The following is a 14,686-nucleotide window of genomic DNA, read 5'->3' as shown; positions in this document are numbered from 1 at the left end:
CTCTGGCCAGGCTTTATCTTAATGGTCTGTATTTCTTTGGTCACGAAAACAGTTCAGGCTTATTCTTTTGAACAAAATTAATTATTGTTAGGTTATCTAGGAGTTTGACTCAGACACTGTATTTCACTAATAAGCATCATTTTGAAGAGCTTGTTTTTAAAAAGAATTGTTATCTAATGCTTACTGGCAGGTTTTGAATCTTACATCCCTGTTGAGATTGATTTCCTGTACATGCCTAATTACTGATGACACAGTAAGATATAAGCTAAAGAGCTATCTTGCAACTGCATAAAAAAAGCTTTAAGCCAAGTTCCCTTTGGCTTAAACAGAAGGAGGCTTCATTTTATTTCATTTAGTAAAGTCACTACAGAAGGATCCTCCTCCAAGAACTTGCAGCAATATAAGGAGTGTGTACAAAACAAGTCCAGACATCAAACAGGGCAACTCCCCAAATGTCTCTGCATTTGTAAACATGTTTCACATCTGCTCAGCTTTGCAGTAAGCATGAAACATAAAACTTGGGATATCTGTCTTATTCATTTGAATGGATGCTAATTCAGGCTGCGGCTTGATTAGATGGAGGCTGCAGCTGCAGCTGGTTGGAGAAAGTGTTTTAAGAAAAAAAACCCACCCTGAAAGTTAAAGATATGTTTATTAAAAAAAAAAAAAAAAAAGATCAGTTGCTTGATCTGATTTGCAGTGCAGCCCTATGAACAGTTGTTGGAGCAAGTGCCTAAGCACTGCAGTCACTGTTAGCCTGTTCCTGGGATCAAACAACAATCTTTGGTCTGAAGGATGTTCACTGACGATGAGAACATGGAGGGAGGGAGAAGAGCTTCTCCATCATTGAGATATGTGTCCTTTATTCCAGAGTATGTGTGAAAATGGCTAGGGAGCCTTTATTGGGATGTATATTGAAGTTTTGTGTAATGACCACAACTGCAGACTGGCCTGCTTCAGCAGGTGTACTTTTCGAAATACCTAGTAGAAAATCTTGCAGTGAGAATGGGAGCGTAGTAGTTCATATGGATGTAGAGTGGCATGGCTTATCCCCAAATTAGATAGATAATATACTTTGTCAGTAAAAAGCAGTTTTATACCAGCATAGGTACCTGCACAGCAGGGATAGTACTCTTAGAGACCACATTAAAAAAAAAAAAAAAAAAGAAGCAGCATTCAGCTATATTTGGTACATAATTATAATGTGTGGAGAGTGTATGGAGAACAGGTCTGAGACATGTGTGCTGTCAAGTGAGTGGCATGAGATGACCTTTGTTCGTGGCCAGGCACTAAATGAGACTCTTTGTTTTAAATGTTAGTGTAATATTGTAGGCACTACACTACTAATTAATAGATTTTCTGGACCCAGCTGCTGGAAGAATTTTTTGCCCACAGTTGCTTATTACTGTCCCTTCTCTGCAAGTTTAATCTCTAAGATTTACTGGCAGAGCTGCTGATCTGATTCGCCTCGTGCACTTCAGTCAAAATATCTACCTGTACCTCTGACTACGAAGAAGGGCGTCTGTCCATAGCCTGAGGCTTTTGGCTTGAGGCAAACCATATTGAGCACAACTTGATTGATCTGGACTTTCAACAGTCTGGAGATCTGAAATTGAAGGAACAGGGTCTTACAGTTTTAGAAGATTCTACACTATTTGAATCCATGAATACAAGCACCACTAATCACTCCATGGTTGGACTACTTTCACACACTGGTTAGTACAACTATTTTCTCTCTCTCCTCATTTCACTTTCTAGTCAGATATGCCAGCCAGGCACACTCATTTCCATGGGAAATGTGTTTTGTGTAAAGAATTTACACAATTTTTGATGTGGGGGCAGTAAATCTGTCACTAGTTAAACATGTAAAGCACAGTTTTAGGAGTGCTGCAACCTCCTGGAAAACCTTGGCCTTCACAACATAGCTAGTAAATACCATGTAGTGAGAACTCTGTGTGGATGTTGGTGGGGGAGAAAGGGGAAAGCAAGGCACATCCTAACATGTAAGGTGATGTCTGCTCCTTAAGGATGTAAAAATGGCTTGACCTTCTGTCTTTGGCAAAACTTCACTTTATACGTGCTCTGTGGCTTGTGTCACTTGGCCATGTCCCAACCTTAACTCCAGTGTGGCTACATTTCAGCAATGCGGGGTGTGTAAGTGTCGTGAATTATTATTTGTATGACAGCAGTACCTAGAGGCTTAAGTGAGGGCTGTAACCCATTGTGTTAGGCACAGAGCAAATACGCTGTGAGACGCAGTCTCACTCTGAACATCTCATGGTCGAAAAAGACTGGCAAAAGAGCAGGAAGGGAAAGAGAAAGAGAGCGCTAAAAAAATTCATCCAGGGTTGCACAGCGTGGAAACAAGGCAGCAGAGGTTCCTGCTGACGGGTGGTGGCTGGTTTTGGGCCTTCCCAGCAGCAAGCGTTGTGTCACTTAATGCTGCAGAAGGTAACTTTTGGGTCACATCTACGCACAGGGCTTTTGCAAGGCAGCTCTGGTGGCTTTTCCCGCTATGACAATTTAAGAGCATTTCTCATCCTGTATAACTGCCATGTCCTACAGCCAGAGTGACTGTCCTAACGCCTTAGTGAAAAAAGATACACGTCCCTATGTAGTGGTCTTTCTAGGGCAAAGTCCAGCCTTTGAGTTTCAAACTGCTTGTATACAGCAGATCATTGCTATTGCTGGGGGTGGGCCTTAAGTACCTGGACTCCTAATGCCCACTAGCCTCCACTGTATGCTTTGGGCTAAAAGGTGCTGTACAAAGGATACGTCGTGTTGTTAATACAGCCAGTTTTCCAAGGGAGCTGTGTGCAAGAGGTTATTTTTGTTCTTTGTTGTTTTCCTAACTCACAAAAATGTCCGATGTTCTCCAGAGTACAATAGACTTCATCCACGCTGCTAATGCTTATTTCTATTCATCTCCTTAATAGGAGTGAGGAAGCAGTGACTGGTCACCCCCTGCAATGTCACGATCCTTCCTGAACCTTTTGAGTGACTGGGCTGGTAGGAAATGATGGCAGAGTGCTGACGAGATTAGCACTTCTTGATCTTTGTAGTGTAAAAATACCCCAGGACTAACTCATTCTTTAAGCTCCTCAGTGACTAATAGGTGTTTTATCATCCTTTCAATTAGAAAGTATTTATCAGCAATCTTTGCTAGCTCACTGCATGAATTGACCTGTCATTCACAGTCTCAGCCCTTGGAACTGGTAATTGAATTTAGCAATCTGCCTCGGCAGCTCTGATTGAGATATGTGGTATATTTCCATGTGAGTAGGCAGATACTTTGGGTTTTCCTTCCCAAAAAGAAAGAGCTTTGAGAAAAGTGAATGAAGGGTCCCAGCAGATGCCTGCACATGTTGGGTACCTGCAACCATCAAAGCCTTGCAAGCAGAACGCAGTGAGTGGCACGGAGCAGCTCCACCACGGCTGGGGGTGTGCTGCAGAGGGGTGGCACTGGGGCCAACCTGACTACCTGTGGCCCCAGGACTGGAGCAGCTTTACTTTGAGTTGGCTGACATAAGCTGGGACCAACACACAGCGCTTTCTAGCCAAGTACCTGCTTCATCCCCAAACTTTCCAAGTTGCCTGCTTTTGGGGCTGTAAAGGAGATCTGCGCTTCATTCTTGACGTTCAGGTACGTCAGCCTTGAAGTTTAGGCACGGATATGAAGCCCTGAAGTCCGGGTACCTTTTTGTGTTGAGCAAGGGGTAAAGTAAAGCAATTGCAGTGAAGCGTGTTACGTTTGACGAAATCCGGAGATCAAGTACACTGACATAGGTCCGACGTCTTCTCTGGTACGGTTCTCCCCAATGACAGCAGAGGACATGTTTTATTGACAATGTAAACAACAGAAAAAAAGTAAGCTGGTCTCCTGCTGCAGGAAGTTATTTAAGGAGTTAGACCCTATGGAAAAGTGACTGAACTGCAATGTTACCCCATGATTTGCTGTGTTAACTTGAGGGTAATGCTAGCAATGTCACAGGTATTGCCAACATTGAGGCTGCATGTCTGTTGTTATCTCTTGGCCTGTCCAGGTATCATTTTCTTTTTAAGATGAGAGGAAATTTGTGGATCACTTACACTGAGACCATACTTCTAGTAAAGGAGCTTTTTCCCCTCCTTGTGTAAATCTTTGGTTGACACTAGATTTGGTTGATAGAGGCTGATTTTCAGTAGCTAGACCACTGTTTTTCCAAGCAAACTTTGCTCTGAAAAAACAGACATCTTAAATCCTGCCCCCCCCCCCCCCCCCTTCCTCACAACTGCCAAGGGGTACAGAAACGCCAGCGTCCCCACTAGTCCCTCCAAAATCAAGTTCTAGTTGCCTGGTTTGGGGTTTTGGAGGAAACGCACGATTTGCAGAGTTCACTGAACCTCACAGAAGATTTGGATTTGAATTTGTCTGGAGCTGCCCTGAAATATTTCTTACTGTTACTGAAATATTCCTTACTCTGTTTTACCACAGGAAACATCCTGAGGGGATTTTTCTGCTTCTTCTTTCCCCCCCCTTTTTACTATATCAGACTTGTCTCCCTGCTGTCTTAAGGAGACCACCTACAACTTAAAGAAATAAAGACCTCTGTGAAAAAATACAGGCAAACCTGATATTTAAGGGTCAGTTCCCCACAATATTTATCTAGTTGTCTGAGCTGGTCTAACCACAGAGGAGAAGGGGGAAAGCATTATCATGTGGTGGCTGGGAGGGTAACCTCTGTTAAAAAACAACAACAAAAACAAAACCCAGCAACCTAAAATTGATGGGAAAAGTGCCAAGTAGAGGAAAGGAAAAGGAGTCTGATATTTATGAGGTATAGCAAATAATAGCACTGGGAGGTAGCACTGCTTACAAAGTATGTGCTTGGTGAGGATAAAGAAGCCGACATACTTCTTTAATTTTGGAGCAGAGAGAAAGGGCCCTGCCTAATATAATTTATTTAAGAGGTTTCTCTGTGTTTCTAAGGGGAAAAAGTGGTCCTGGACATGAAAAAAAAAAAAAAAAAAAAAGGTGGAGCTTGGGCAACAAAATACGCTTTCTTCCCTGAAACCACCCAGAGGTTCCTTACAGCCTCCTGCTCCCTGAAGATCACGTGCGTTAACTTCAGACCCAAAGAAAAGAGAAGGAAAGAAACCCTTACAATTTGGAGCAAAGGCTGCCTTTCCTCACCGAGGCACTAAGCAGGGACATAAATTACAGGGTATCTGTTTCAGGCCCCTTTCAATATACGGCTCCTATAAGAGCTCCAGAGTAAGATAATCCTCTGGAGATCAGAGGCAGCATGTTATTAGCAGAAGCTCATAGGTTACATTTAGTGGTGTCTGGGGTACCTTTATGCTGAAGTGTTAGTATCAGCTAGAGAGCACATAATCTTTCTCCTGAGTCTAATTATATATTCATTGCGCAGGCAACAGAATATTCATATGTATTTAATTAGTCAAAAGATTATGCTTTAAACCCACAAAAGCAAGGCACTAAGAAGTAAGGATGAAAAGTCAAATAGCCCTTAAATTGGTCTTTTATCTAATTGCATCACTGACTGCCTCGGAGCCCCAAAGTCCCAGTGTGAAGGATACTGTAAAAGTATTTAAATATAAAGCCATAGTTGAATAAGCTACAGCCAGAGCAAAAACCTAGATCTCTGTTACACTTAATGACCAGTTAAATTCTTCCTGATTTACACCAGTTCATATGGAAATGTGTATGGTTTGTGTCTGCTCAGCCCCTCGCTGGATCGCCTATAACATTTGTGGTGTGGACGAAATACCTTCTGCTGTTTGTAAAAGCGGTTCGTTATCTGCTTTGGAAATTTCTCATTTACATTTTCCCGTTAGAGAATATTAGGTAAAGTTCTCAAGGATTTGCATTAAAGTTAGGTTAATAGCTTAAATAGGGGGTTATATTTAAATATAAACCGTAAAGGTTTCACCCTTGAAAATGCCATTGTTTTATCTTCTCATGTGAAGTATTTTTTTCTTTTATTTGGTGTGGTAAGTTAACCGGATTTTGCAGGTGCTTTCTGAAATCCAATGGTGGCATAATTGTTATATAAAGTTGCAGCAGTTAAGTTTTTACCAGAGAGCCTGTGGCTAAAGAAGAGATCTGGGAATGGGGAGATCGGAGCCAGCATTGGTGCTTCTGCCAGTTCACTCCCTGCCTAGCCCTGGGCGAGCTCTATCAGCTGACATTCTCAGGAGCGGACACTCGGTCCCGAAGCCCGTTGGCATGGCATTATTTTTTTTAACCCATTGCTGAGTATCAACAGCCCCCAAGGAGACCGTGCGTCTCTGGCCAGGCGACGTCCCCCCGCTCCGGCATCTCCAGGCTCCCAGGGGAACCTAGTGCCCCAGCCGTGCTCTGGGTCAGCCCAGCTTCGTGCAGCTTCGGCTCTGCTTCTCCCTGTTCAGCTAGTATAATGCTTTCATCTCAGAGACATTTCGGTTGGAAAGGACCTCTGGAGGGACACCTTCAAAGTAGGGGCATCTTCCAAGTTAGAGCAGCTTTTCCCCTGGCCGGGACAGGGACCTGCAGATACGGGTTTTCCCAAGGTATGGTCTGTGGTATGTGACTTAGTGCAAAGAGAGTGCAAGACTGAAAGGAAAAAAAACCCCATGAAGCGAGCTGAAAATCTAGCTCCTAGAATTAGAGGAGTTAAGGGGATTCGGTCCTGCCTTAACAGAGTTCAGACAATTAAAATAAGCCATTGCTATTGAGGATTAATCAGCTCACTTGGGATGGGTGATAACAAATGCCCTTCAGTGGGCTGTCACTGCACTGATGCTGCATCCATGGCCCATCTTTTGGGAGCCACAGACTTTCCCCAGAGAAGGGTGTCAGAATAAATCTGCTCGGTATCCCCAAACTGAAAATTTGTGAAGGCTTTATCCTGGAAAGATAGGACATCAGTGAAAGCAGAGTAGAAAATAGAGGGCCTCTTCATGCTAAGCCCTATCATACAATATAGCTATTGTTTTATTTCATACATCTAGGCTAGTAGCATCATGCCATATGCAGAGCATGAATCAGGGATACAGTGAATTTATTCCTTCAGCAGTTTTTAAAACCATCATATGTCTGTCTATGCAGCGTGTGGAATTTGTCATGTAAAGACTTCTGGTTTTTTTGAACACCCTTATAAAGGGTTTGAAAGGGATCTCAAAGAATGCAAGATATTGAGGGACTGATTGCAGATCTCTGTGTAGAGCATGGGGCCAGGAGACGTGGCTCCTGAACTGTGGTCACTTGCCCTTGCTACGGGCACTAACTGTGGGAAGCATAGATGGCCGTACCTCCATGGTCTCCTCCCAGCTCTGCAAGTAAATGTGAGGTAAGTTTTGACCAGCTGGGCAAACCCTGGTCTTCAGAAGTATTTGGATACCTAGCTTGTTCTTTGGTACTTTGGTGCAAGTAAATGTCCTCCTGCGCTGATTCTTTAATAGAGGAGATACGTTCAAGCCCAACTTTCCTCCTCCTTATCCCTCTGCAGCTCCCGTCATTCGGAGTTGTAGCTGGGGGCAGAGTTCATGCCAGTGTGTCTTTTGAGAAACAGCTTTGGTTGGTTTTGGTTTTTTTTTCCTGAGGGCGCAACGACCAGGCTGTGGAAAAGGTGTTCAGAGGGCTGGAGCCATTGTGGCACGGCTGGTCTCTTCCTACCTGGAGCTGGTGGGATATTGAGGAGGAGGGAGTAAGACTGCAGTTGTAATTGTAAGCACAACCTCTGGCCATAAATTTGATCAACTGGATGTTTTCTCACCCTAAAACACCATCTGCTTGCTACTGTTTATATTCCATGCCAACCCTTGCACATTCAGGCACGTCCGTGCTACTGGGGCACCCGTGGTCCGGTCAGTCTCGGGATCCAGGTGTGCACAAGGTGACTCCCAGGTACTGACAAACCGAAGCAGGCAGAGGTGGGGAAAAAACAGTGCGTTTTCAGTGGCCTGCCTGTTTCAGGCATGCTTTTGCAGCTTAGGGGCTCAGGCTTCAGGGTTTGCTTTCTCTCTTTTAAGAATGGGGGAAAAGAAGGGGTCTAAGCAGGCTCCGAGAGGGTTATGTAGGGCCCCGGGTGCACGGCCTGACTTTCAGGAGCCATGAGCACTCCTCACTGGAGCTGTCTGCAGCTTGGGAGGAAGGTGGCCTCCATTTTCACAGCACTTCAGGCTGAATTAACAGAAAACTGCCAGCGGTTCTGGGCACACTACTTCGAGGGTTTATGTCACTTATCTGGTACTTAAAGGTGGAGGTTTTGAAGACACTTTTTAAAATTTTTTTCTTTCAGCTGCTAATCTTAAAGTAGCAGGAGCCGGTGCTCATAGGAAAGTTGCACCAAGTTACCTCTAGGGGCTTTAAATTTTAGTTAGAGTGATGTGGGATGCCTTCTGCATCACACTAGCAAAGCTGAAGTTCAACCGGTGCATCTTTCTCATCAAGATAACACAGTGTTATCTTGATGAGAAAATAAAAAATAACACTTTATGGTAAAACAAAAAAAAAAAAGGAAAGCCCGTGAACCGGGAGGACAGTGTTACAAGCGAAGTGCGACCTTGCAGCTTCCCGTCATGCTCTTTCACTTCGCTTTTCCAGCCAGTCACGAGAGCTGAAGCAGAAGGCGGCCGACTCTCCCCGCCTCACGTGGCCCTCACAGGGCCGGTGCTGTGCCTCCCGCTGCGGGGAGCCGTCCCTGCCGTGAGTTTTGCTCCCCGGCAGGCGTGCGTGAGCGCTGGTGGGACTCCGGGCAGTGGATCTGCTGCTGGATGGGCTAGGTGGATGACTCACAAAAGTTGGGTTTGTGCCCCGCCAGCAGGCAGCAAGGCGAGCAGAGATGCTGCCGGTCCTCTGCAGGGTGACGTGAGCCTCCCCGAGGCAGCCCTTCATCCCTTGGTGGGAGGATGAGGAGGAGGTGTAAATCACGGCTGGGTTTCCACACGGTAACCTGCAGGCCTTTACCTCTGCACAGTGTTTCACAACCGGCACGGCGGGCCGAGAGATGACTTTTGTGCTCATGCTTGTTTTCCCACCCAGGCTGGCTCGGTCCTTCAGGAAAGTCAGTGGGCAGCTGGTTTCTTGGGTAACTGCTGCTTGGTGACAAAATGAGAGAAAAAACAAATTGGAAAAGATGGGCTGTTGGCTTTTGCCTTGCTCATCCTTAAGAGCTATGTTCAGGTACGAAGCACCAAAGATGAAATTCTCAGCTAATGCCATTAGCAATGGCTAATGCCATTGGCCTCAGCTTTCTCCCCCTTAATTTTTTATTTCCACCGTTAATGGACGGGATGGGTCCAGCCTGTGGGCACCTGTATCCCACCGCTCTTTCTCGCAGGATGCTTCCCAGAGTCTTTCTTTGTTGGGGTGAGGATGAGGGCTTCCTACGGGAACCAGGTGCGGCTCAGCCCATGGGACTTGTTACCACCTCTGGCATCGTTAGCGTGCTGAGGGATGAGCGAGGAGGCTCTTGCAGGAGGAGCACTCACAGCTTGCAACTGCAAAAATCCCAAAGCAAAACAGTGGAAAACTGGCTGGATAAACGCGGAAAGCACTTGGAAATAAACACCCCACAGAGGCGCAGCCAACCTTTTCGAAATCGGTTTAAAGCGATCGGGGACCGAGTCCTCCTCCGTGTGGGTTGAGCCTGGGGGGGGGGAGGCTGGCATCCCCTGCGAGGTGTGCCGGGGGCACAGCGGGTCCCTCTCCCGGCCGGGAGCCCCCCGGGGCTGTCACGTGGAGATGTGGCTTGGTACCGCCAGCCGGCTGTGCCGGAGGCCAAAAGCCTCCCTTCCCAGCGGCCGGAGCAAAGTTGAGGGTGTTGAGCAAGACGCGAGGCCGAGCCCGGTGTCCCCCGCCGACGGCAGGGGAGGGCGAGGGCACGGCGAGGTTCTGCGAGACGTTGTCCTGCGTGCATCTGCTTCGCAACGCTTTTAGAGTGCTAACATGTTTTACGACGCGGTGTGAGCGAAACAAAATAGTGGCTCCTGGCTCCTCGTAACTTGTGTAAATTCCAGATGTGACAATCCTTTTACTGGCAAAGGGAGCTGTTTATCCCCTCGCTCTCCTCGCGTTGAATTAGCTCCCGCTAGGAAGAGCTCGCTGAAAATGTGCCTGCCTTGCTACTAAACGGCTGCATAATTGTCCCTCTGCCCCTTCCCAGAGCTGCACATAAAAAGTGCAATCCAAATTCCTGGGCAAACCATGCAGGGCCCTGGAGAGCACTTCCCACCCCCCTTCAGGAATTGAACGTCATTCCTAAAGGATAATGCAGGATTAGGGCAAGGGGAAAATGAGTGGCTTAAACAGATCCGAACTGCAGCGAGGCTCAGCAAAACGCGTCCTTCTTCCCACCGCGGCCCTCTCTTCTTTTTTTTGTTAAATAAAATTTTTCTTTCTTACAAGAGGAAGGAGGAAAGGACCTCCGGATTGTGAAACGGGCAGAAGAGGAACAGCGTTAGTTCCCCGAAAGCCCCCAGCCCGGGCGGCAGGGCAGCCCTGCCCGCCGCCACATGGCAGCCCACATGGGAAACCCTTCCCGGGCCTTCCCCGCTCGTCCTCCCCCACCTCCTCCTCCTCCTCTCCGGGAACACACAGGCACTAGTGATTAGGGATTAGGTGGAACAGATGCATGTAAGATGCTTACGGCCTTTTCCAGACACAAGGCCACTTTCCAATCAGCTCAGAGGAAACAGGGTAATTAGGTGGAGTCACAGGCAGGGAGCAGGGGGGAATTAGCCCGTAACCCAACCAGAGACTGCAAGCCCACCTCTCCCCCCCCCCCATTCCTCTGCTCACTCTGTCATTTCAAAGCTTTTTATTTTTAATTTCCCTTTTCCAGGAGGCAGCTGATGCTGGCCGGCTGCTGCCAAACAGGTCAGGCCTCTGCAGCTGAAACTGCCCGTGATACTTAAGCAGGGCGATGAATCAGCTGTGTCCTTTAGAAAAGGCATCCTCTCTTGGACGCTGCTGGGATGTCGTGACCCCCCTGCCTCCCCTCCAGTGTGCTCAGAGCTGCTGGCTGATGACAGTGGGTGGGTTGATGAATTTGGATTAACTCTTCCCCCTCCCCCTCATAAACCAGCTTCACCTGCTGGTGAAGTTACTGCCCCTTAAGCTGACGATAGCAGTTATAGATGTCTCGGTGGAGGAGGAGTGCTGGGTTTTGAAGGGAAAGATGCCTTGCTTGTCATTTGCCTGCCTTTAAAAACATATTAAGGCAGCTCTGGCTTGAGTGCCCTGCAGGCAGAAATTCTGAACGGGGACAGGCTGGTTTTCACTGTGTCCCTTCCCGCTTCCAAAAAAAACCTTGGCAGTTCGGGTTGCTGGAGTGCAACCGCTGCAGACTTGGGGCTGCCGTGCCGGGGCTGCCTCATGCTTGATGGCTCTTTGATGGTGCAGGAGATTTTTCTTTTCCAGGTTCTTAAAAAGTTACGTGGGTGTGCTTACACTTCAGTGCATGTTCATCCCCGGAGAAATTTTGCTGGGTAAAGTCCTCCAAGCGTGGAGACCTGTCCCGTCACCACTAGGCACAGGGCAGCTGTGACAAGGTAATGGTTATCAGGCACTAGGGGCGGTGATTAAGAAGCTGGCTATTGTATTTATTACCAACTCCTCCCACAAGCTCCTGCCTGGCTTGTTTAGCTTCTGAGGCCTGTCTGTACTGCTGTTTACTGGGAGAGCAATGCTCTTCTCCAAGATGTTTGGTTTTAAAACCATCAGAATGTCTCCAGGGTGTTTGAAAAGGGATGTGCTGTGTCACGAAAGGCAGTGTTCCCCATGGAAGGATTTTTTTCCAAGTGACAGGTCAGTTGGGCAGTAAACACGTGAAAGAGGATTGCCGTTACAGATGTAAGCAAGCAGAGAAGAGCTGACCCCAGTTTTGAGGCAAAGAAACTAGCTAGTGTCTGAACTTCTCCAAATGAAGGTGCTGCTCCTCGCTGGTGGTACCCTTTTGCACATCCTGTAGATAATTTTCTGAGACTGACATTAACCTCTTCTCACAAGCATGCACAAGCACCGAGTGTTGAAATCCACTTGAGAGCTGGACGGAAAATTTCTGACAATGGTTTGCTGTCAGGAAATGCTGGTTCAGCAAGAGGAAAAGATGTCAACTTCAACAGTAAAAAAAGGATCAGAAAGAAGCAGAAAAAAAAAATGATACCATTGAAGATACTCTCCTGGGGGCTTTTTGAAGCTCTGGGTTTTATTTTTCAGTGCTCTGTTTTTATTGTTCATTGTCATGTGGGATGGACACAGCCAGTGCAGAGGCTGCACCATCTTTTCCTCTGTGGTTTTGCTCAGTGTGTGGCAGGTAATAGCTTCTGTGTACCCAACACATCCTTCTCAGTGTGTGCAATAACAGAGAGGCGTTAATGGTGTGGATGGAGGGGGAGGAACGATGTTCCGTCTTCCTTAAGGGAGAGTAAAGTGCTTCTGTGGAGCACAAAACTCCCACAGACGTGTGCTGGGGTCTGTCTTGGACCTGGCTTATCTCCTTCACTGACACCCTGCACTCCTGGCTGCGTGGGTTAGCTGATGACCTAGTAAAGCCATCGGCTTCCTTCAGGTCTCAGCATACTGCTCATTTATGTACCTCCAGCTACTTAGGTCCAGTAATTCTAAACCCGGCATCCTTCCTGAGCATCCAAGTCCTCACAGGAGTAGAAAAATAAATACGCAGGACAGGAACAAGACGTGAGTGCCCTGGAAGAATAATCCCGTGTCACATGGTAAGTGTGTGTAGTGTTGGTTACTGCTCTGCATTTTTTATTGTCTGCCAAATACGTGAGATTGAAAAGTAAACAGACAAAAATATATACGTTGAAGCAAAAACCTAAGCAAAACAGTATTCTAGTGCGGTTCTGGAAACAGCCAACCAAAAAAATCCCCCCAAATAGATAATTTGTTACCTAGGTTGGCTGTTTGGTTCAGGACTGCCCCAATTAGCATTATAAACAGACCATAGTGCTATGCGCATTTTAGAGTAAATTGCATAAATAGGTTGTTAATGTTGGATGGCGATTAAAATGGTTGACTGGTCTAATCTATGTCCTGGTGTAGTGCCAGATATCAGAGTTCTGGTTTATTCCCTTCCCCCTCTTCCCCATGCTGTTTCTGAAATGGGACAGCGTTTAGATGGGGTTGTGGGGAAGCCTGGCAGCGCATGGGACAGGGCTTTTCTTGCCAGCATCAGGCCACTGGTGCCCTGAATTCCCCTCTGGGAAGTGGGATGGCAAGAGGAGAAGGGGCCCAGCTCTTCCCATCCCTGCCGGTGAATGGGGCCAGGCTGGCGCTGGGCTGCAGGTGAATGCGCCAGAGCAGATGCTCATGCCTAGCCCCATGCCTGCTTGTTCCTGCGAAGGAAAGCTAGAAGATTTCTGAGGTTTTCTTTGGTGTTTTGTGTGAAATGGTGACGTTCCTGTCTCAGAAGTGATGCTTGTATTTTATTCTCCTTTTTCAGCGCTGCCCCCTAAGGTGGAGGATACAGGAGGGGAGCATCACTTTTATCATAACAAGGATGCATCCTTCGAGATCGTGACTCCCCTCGGCTGGCATACGGAATGGTGTGACCGGCCTGCCGTGTTTTTCGTCTTCCTCTGGGACAGCTGAAGTGACTACCACAGTGCTAACATGTGACAGATAGCTTCGTGATGGACGTACTGGCAGGACTGACGTGTTTTACAGAGGTTAATAAGAGTTTTGTAGCTGTTATTTATTACCAGGACAGGGACCGCCTACATGTGTCCCTATCTCTTATTGCAGTAGCGACGCTTGTCTTGAAAACCTGCTCATCTGCTTTTCCCCAGGCACTCCTCTGCTTTCCCCCTCTTTACAGTTTCTCCAGGCCATGCTGCCCATTTAGCATTTCCCTGAGCTACAGGGGACAGACTGAGCGTCTGGGAATGTGTGCACACATCAGATGACCCGAAACAGCCTGCCTTTTTTTTTTTTTCCTGTTACTGGATCACTCAGGTGCTCTTGCTTTGAATCTCCCTCTTTGTTACCTACGGGGGGCATTTGCAGCTAGAAGCATGTCAGGACAGGGACAGTTTGACACAAGCGTGTACAGCACGGAGGAGCAGTCTGACCTGCTTACAGGCTCCACGTGCTACTGCTCCAACAACGACGGTGATTTTTCATGCATGTTATTGGAAGAAGGAAGTAACTGTTTGCAGTTAGCTACGTACTAATTGGGAGCTGGATTATTGGGGACCTTTTGCCTGTTTGTTTTCCTCTCTGAGTGACTTGCCTCTAAGCGGGACACTTTGCAGCCTCGAGCCTTTGTCAGCCCTGCCGGGGTCTGGCATTTGTCAGTCACTTGGAAGACGGGAGCTCAAGCGAGAGGTTTTCCCAGTTGCCAAACGTCGTCCGTATTTAGGAAGGCTTTTGGTCCCAACCTCAGAGGAGCTGTCGGCGTTCTGGCTGCTGGGCGATGCTCCTGCCAGCCTGGCGGTGAAAGAGGAGAGGCAGGGTTGTCCAAGTCTCTCGGCTAGATAACGCCTGGATTTCACCTCCGGCACGTGATGCAGCTGTTTTGCAGCTTGTGCATGCAAACGCTGTTGAAAACCGAAGGGGCATGGGAGAAGAGGAAGAAACATTTCGTTTCTCCTCTCCCCTTCTCTGCCTGTTCTTGTCATGCTGCCGTTCTCCTCCTCCTGCCCTGCTCCTCAGCTATTTGGCAGAATCCCTGCCATTGCA

The sequence above is a fragment of the Aquila chrysaetos genome, chromosome 18 (genome assembly GCF_900496995.4).
Source record: "Aquila chrysaetos chrysaetos chromosome 18, bAquChr1.4, whole genome shotgun sequence".
NCBI lineage: Eukaryota > Metazoa > Chordata > Aves > Accipitriformes > Accipitridae > Aquila > Aquila chrysaetos.
Note: the sequence above shows the minus strand (reverse complement) of the source record.